General features: G+C 40.4%; 1 long non-coding RNA gene across 1 annotated transcript in view; it reads right to left on the bottom strand.

Annotated features, from left to right (window-relative positions):
- The window catches only part of LOC125873628 (uncharacterized), an 11,466-nt gene extending 5,473 nt beyond the window's left edge, over positions 1-5,993 (bottom strand). Inside the window, exon 1 of the long non-coding RNA XR_007447211.1 lies at positions 5,926-5,993. This is a non-coding gene — a long non-coding RNA (uncharacterized LOC125873628). The remainder of the gene's footprint in view (positions 1-5,925) is intronic.
- Positions 5,994-6,709: the final 716 nt, after the last annotated feature.

Genomic DNA, 6,709 nt, shown 5'->3' with positions numbered 1-6,709 from the left:
CCGAGAGGGAGATTGATCTCGCCTGCAAAATATTAGTCTCTGCAAATCTGTAGCTTATAATATTACTAAATAAAGTGATTAGAGCAGTTATATCGAATAAATGATAAAGGTAAACATGATGCAATTTCCCATATCGACAATGATGTTTGCCATAAGACTATGAACATGATGTCTTAGGCTATGATGTCTAGGGCCATGATACGCAAAAATTATATCCTCAGGTCATGAAATGTTGTCCTCTGGCCATGAAAAATGACGCCTTTAGACTATGACACCTTTGGATCATGATAAGCAGAAAGTAAATCCTTAGGCCATGATATGATGTCCGCAGGCCATGAAAATGATGCCTTTAGACCATGACGCCTTAGGAATAAAATAATGAATAAAGAAAGCGTATCTGTAATTCGGGCATCTGTTGATACTTGTAGCTTGTTTTTTTTTATTCGGACATATGCAATTCTCGAGCACAATGCAATCTCGGGCATAATGCGATCTCGGGCACAATGCAATCTCGGGCATAATGCAATCTCGGGCTCAATACAATCTCGGGCACATGCAGATGATGTAATTCTCGGGCAGATGCAGATCTCGGGCATAATGTACTCTCGGGCTCAATGCAATCTCGGGCTCAATGCAATCTCGGGCACAATGCAATCTAGGACTCAATGCAATCTCAGGCACAATGCAATCTCGGGCACATATATATGATGCAATTCTCGGGCACATGCAGATGATGCAATTCTCGGGCACAATGCAATCTCGGGCTCCATGCAACCTCGAGCTCAATGCAATCTCGGGCTCAATGCAATCTCGGGCACAATGCAATCTCGGGCACATGCATATGATGCAATTCTCGGGCAAATGTAGATAATGCAATTCTCGGGCACATGCAAATGATGCAATTCTCGGGCACATGCAGATCTCGGGCATAATGTAGTCTCGGGCACAATGCAATCTCGGGCTCAATGCAATCTCGGGCACAATGCAATCTCGGGTACATATATATGATGCAATTCTCGGGCACATGCAGATCTCGGGCACAATGCAATCCTCGGGCCCAATGCAATGATGTAATTCTCGGGCACATGCAATAGTTGATTGGAGGCATAGACCTTCGTCTTATTGAAAGGATTGAGTGTCATTTATTGACGAATTCGGAATATTGTAGCTTTGACCCTTCGTCCTATTGTAAAGAGTGGGTGCAGTTGATTTGTCGGGCTTGATATAACTTGGTCCTTTATTCAAGTCAGAAGGATAGTATGCCATTTGACTGGCAATTGTCGGGCTCAAAATAACTCGATCCTTCATATTGTTAGAAGGATAGTATGACATTTGACTGGTGATTGAGATCAGTATAGATGAGTTTGGCCCTTCGTCATTGATTTAGCGATATGTCAGATATATCGGCACATTGATCCCTCAAGTAGTGTTGAAGTTGCTTCTTGTATAGGTACCTGTCTTTCTGCATTCAAAGAAAAATAGTTAGTTAAGGGGAGGTTGATCTGTATCCCTGATTCAACGTAGCACGCTCCTTTGACGTCTGCTAGAATGTCTTTTGAAGTGTTGTCAAAAATTTTGAGGTCCCCTCAAAATTTTCTGCCCCAGTGTAGAACCTCTGCTATTCTGATTTTCGATGTAGAGTTGTGAATTTTTGAGAGAATCTCAAAAATTCTGCCCCAGTTTTGATTTGCGAGAAAATATATCTTTGAATGAATTTTTGAAACGCTTTCAAAAATTCTGCCCCAGTATCGAGATTTAGCAAGGAGAATGCTCTTTGAAGGAATTTTTTTTGAAACTCTTTCAAAAATTCTACCCCAGTATCGAGATTTAGCAAGGAGAATGCTCTTTGAAGGAATTTTTGAGACCCTCTCAAAAATTCTGCCCCAGTTACACAGTCCAAGGGGGAAAATGAGATTTTTATTATGATAAGACCGAACTCCAAAGGAGCGCCTACGTATCCCCTCTTAAACGGGAATCAGGTCTGACGTAGTTCCAAATACAGATAGCATAAAACAGAGCATTCTTAACCAATACTGAAAATGACATATTATGACCAACTTTATTGCCCATATGCTAATATGGGTGCCTGAATGTAGAAAACATAAACTTAAATGGCTCAAGGCTCTTATTGGAAACTGCTTCAAATGAGCTTCGACATGCTCATTGTTGGGATTTCTTTGATGCCAAGTCCTCCAAGTGTATGATCTTGGTATCAATCAATTGTTGAATCTTGTCTTTCAGATCACGACATTCTTCTATGGTATGTCCTTTCATCCCTGAGTGGTAAGCGCAAACCTTAGAAGTTTCAATCCACCTTCCACGTGTGTTAATCCTTATTTCCCTGACAGGGGCAATGTGACCAGCAATCCTCAACTTTTCATAGAATTTATCCATGGGCTCAGTCAAAGGAGTGTAAATTTTGATGGGCCTCTTTTCCACGTTGAATAGATTTTTGCGAATATGCTTTTGAGTGAGGGTTTTGACATTGTGAACAGGATAAGTAGGCTTTTGATATGGTAGAGGAGGCTTTTGGGATGGAGGCATTTCATATGGAGGAATTTGAAATGGTATGAGTGGCGCACAATACCAAGGGACTTGGTGTAGAGGTGTTTGATATTGATGAGCTTGTAAGGTAGGACTCGGCAGATGCGGAGTAGGATATGGAGGTCTGGAAGTATAATCATGATGTTAAGGAGGATATGGATAATTTGGAAAGTGGGTGTTCCTTAGAGGCATTTGAATGGAGTTTGGTTGATTTTGCAGAGTAGGGTGAGTAGGTGGAGGATGAGAAATAGGGTGAGTGGGTGGAGGATTATCTTGGAGAGTGGCTTGACTTGTGACAGACGACTTATCCATGTCTGTCTCCAGAGTGGGATCGACAGAGAGTAACAACTTGGCCCACTCGCGCATATCCGACACCTCTTCTTCTAACTTCTTTATTTTCTGTTTTAGGCTTGAGACCAACTCGTCTGAAGGATGTTTCTTTTCAATAGTCTTACTCATAACCTTCTCATTCGTCGATTTCCTCTTCCCTTTGTGGTTCTCATCTGGAAGAGAAGGAAGAGCTTCCTTTGATCGCGTATGGTAAACCATGGTCTACAGATCAACCATTGGGGAAGGGTAAAATAAAAGCAAAAGCAAAAGAAAACCAAGTTAGAGCGTTACATTAATCGAGATAACAAACATATTGTTTTAAGATAAACGTCCTAAATGCAAAGAGCCTCGTTGAGCCAGAGGTAGGCCTAAGACGACATATAAATGATGCACAATAATTAATTTAAGCCTTATTTGCCAATTGGAGTTTAGAGTTAGAGAAATAAAAGCAATCTTTATTTATTATAAAATTCGAACAATACATCATAATTGAAAAACAAAACTGAAATAGACTAAGGGAAAGGGGGTAACAAATGGGAAAGTCATCCTAAATTCTGAAAATCTTGAAGGTATTGGTTCAAAGAGCTTGGCGCCAATTGACCTCTTGTACAAGGAGTGACTTCATTCTTGATCTTCAACACGTTGCGTGCCCATATGTTTTCCCTTTCATCAGTGAGCCCATAGTATCCTTCCTCACTCACTTCTCTGTCTTTGACCTCTTTTAGGATCCAAATGTAATACTTACGTGTGCATAAGGCCTGTCGTGCACCCATAGGAATGATTAACACTCGCTCCCATCTTCGAAGTATGATGTGGACTTGGGGTTTATCTAATCCAAATTCATACTTAAACTGCTCCATGTCAGACCAGAGTGGTATTACTTGAGTTCGCCCAAATTGGCGGAGTACTCGAAGAGGAGAGTATGGTTGAACACCTTTTAAGCCAATGAGCTCAATGAAATATCGATCATCGCCTCTTACTATTGCATGAGGGGTGGACAACCAATGGAGCTTCCATTGGATGCGGTAGCTCTCGAGCTTGGTCAAGAATATCTGCCAGTCTACGAATCCTACAGGGGCAGTGAAAGCTATCATTCTTCTTGGATGATTATCAATCTTGTTGCCATAACCAAGAAAAATGTCTACCACATCAGACCGTAGGTAGAAGTGTTCAATAGCCCATAATTGCAGCAAAAGGTTGCATCCCTCGAAAAATATTCGACCATCGACGCATGCTGACAAGCTCCTCATTATTTCCGCCAAGATCATAGGTACTAGGGTTTTCCTAGGTTTGCCCTCTATTTGGGCTAAATCTCGTACCACATAACTCAATCGTGTGTCAATTCTTCCCCTTATGTTAGGAAAAACCAGGGATCCTAATAGGGTAATGGCAAAGGCATTTAAGCGATATGTTTCCCATTCCTCGACGGAGCACTCAAACTCATCAATAAAAGAGTAGTAGCTATCATCTCGGCCAAAGCGTGAATATAGAAAGTCGAAATGAATCCACCCAAGATCTAGAGAAGGCAAGGTTGGATTTGACTTCATTCCCAGGCTTTTTAGAAACTCCCTCGATGATGGCTTATATGGTACTATCATTTCACACTCGTGGTATGGCATGTCAATGAAACCACTTATCTCCTCAATCGTTGGTGCCAAGTCGAAATCCACAAATTTGAAGACCATCCTTACAGGGTCCCAGAACTCCAGCAAGGCCCTAATCAAGTGAGGGTTTGGTATGACAAAGATGAGGTAGGTAAGACCACCCAACAGCTGACGAATCTCTCTTTCGCGATCCCTCTTAATATCAATCCACCAACTCCTTAGCTTGTAGTTTATATCTACGACCATTTGTGGGTTTGGAGAGTTGAAAGTGTCCATGACTCTGCAAACAAAACAACAAACAATTTCTAAACTCCATTTTGACAAAATTGGCTTAATTTAATTATTATGACCACATTGACATATACGTATGCAATTTGTCTAAAGGGTGTTGGGGCCCTTTAGACGATAAGGTGGCTACTAATCATGCGGATTGACACCATGGGTCAAACCGCCTAGGGTTTATGCAGCATGTATGACCAATCAAGATTTCTAAGAATTGGCTTGACACAGATTTGAAAGGGGTTCTATGCGAGAAGGCTCGTGGTTTCACGGTAGTAGAACTATCCGTTACGTCCACGCATATGCCGACTCTCTATAATTGGGTGTTTGAAGAGAATTGGAGTAGTTGTGAGAGGTGCAAAGGCACAACATCACGGTAACAAAATAAAAAAAGAAGAGGGTCCCAATTGGGGGAAGTATGAGCGGAATGCCAGTTTATCAAAACAGTAACATTTAGCACTTAGGTGAAAATCAGTAACACATAGGCAGTTTTATGAAAGCGGTAAATAAGTAAATAAATACGCATAAATAAAAAGACGTAAACATATAAAATAATATAGAATCAAGCAAATAAGGAAAGAGGGTATGAGATCATGCAAACAAATAAACAAATAAGGGAAAAAGGGAAAGGACGAAACATGGAAATAAATAAATAAGGAAGAAGGGAAAGGGGTGGAACATGAAAAACAGAAAATAAATAAGAAAACAAATAAACAAGGAGAACGAATAACAACTTAACATGCTAGTAATCAAACAAATAATGAAATAACCTAGTAAACCCATATAAAGCATGAAACACGTAGTGGTTAGAACCTAATATTCCCAGCAGAGTCGCCATTCTGTCGCGCCCCGTTTTTCGCAAAACGGGTTCTGGTGCACGACCTAACAACTCTTTTGGGTNAAACAAATAATGAAATAACCTAGTAAACCCACATAAAGCATGAAACACGTAGTGGTTAGAACCTAATATCCCCAGCAGAGTCGCCATTCTGTCGCGCCCCGTTTTTCGCAAAACGGGTTCTGGTGCACGACCTAACAACTCTTTTGGGTTTTGGGTGAAGTGAAGAGTCGCCACCTAACGAATTAAGTCGCGTTAGGGCACCTATCTAACCTAACTAAGTCTAGCTAAGGTCACCGAACCAGAGATCAGGGTAAGGGTTCAAATTACCTCGAGGGGAAGGTGTTAGGCATCCCTCGAGGTCCACAAATGTGGGTCCCGGCCGTGTCTCATGCAATATGTGGGGGTTACAAGTAGCATTTAAGGTCACTTCATTATTTGGTTATTTAATTAGCATGATTACTAGGTGATGAATAAATATTAAACAATTAAAATCAATTTATTTATTAATTAAATAAATTAAGCATGCAAAACTAGGTGATAACAGCATTAAGCAATTAAGAGCACTTTAATTATTTTAGTTAATTAGATAGGCATGCAACTAAGTGATGACATAATAAATAAATATTACACATTAAATAAAGAAAAAAGCGAGGGGAGAGAAATTTACACAATTAGATAGAATAAACACATTTTATATTTTTATTAAAGCTACCCCAAGTAAATATAATTATTATAAACAAATAAAGGGATAAAAGGAAAGGGAGACTCTAAAGGACTTTAGGATCAGCACTCGACTTTTCTTTATTTCGGTCGATTTCTCGTAGGGACAGACAAAACCAAGGTTTGTCATTTAGACCGAGTCGATGTCATCATCTCCATAGGGCCTAAACTACCCCTACCCCACCACCACATGCTTTCGTCTCTAAGAGGTGTCTAGCGTCCCACGTAAGGTCCAAGAGGCATTAGACTGCTACTAAGGTGAATTTAGACAAAGTAAAATATAATAGGCCCACCTAGACACCAAGTCAAACAATTTGGACAAACATTTAGCACGTAGAGTCTCATATTGGCCTCTAGATTTTAATTTAAACATGCTAGCAAACACACATAA

The sequence above is a fragment of the Solanum stenotomum genome, chromosome 8 (genome assembly GCF_019186545.1).
Source record: "Solanum stenotomum isolate F172 chromosome 8, ASM1918654v1, whole genome shotgun sequence".
Classification (NCBI taxonomy): domain Eukaryota; kingdom Viridiplantae; phylum Streptophyta; class Magnoliopsida; order Solanales; family Solanaceae; genus Solanum; species Solanum stenotomum.
The sequence above is the reverse complement of the archived record's forward strand: the minus strand, read 5'-3'. Positions and strand labels throughout refer to the sequence as shown.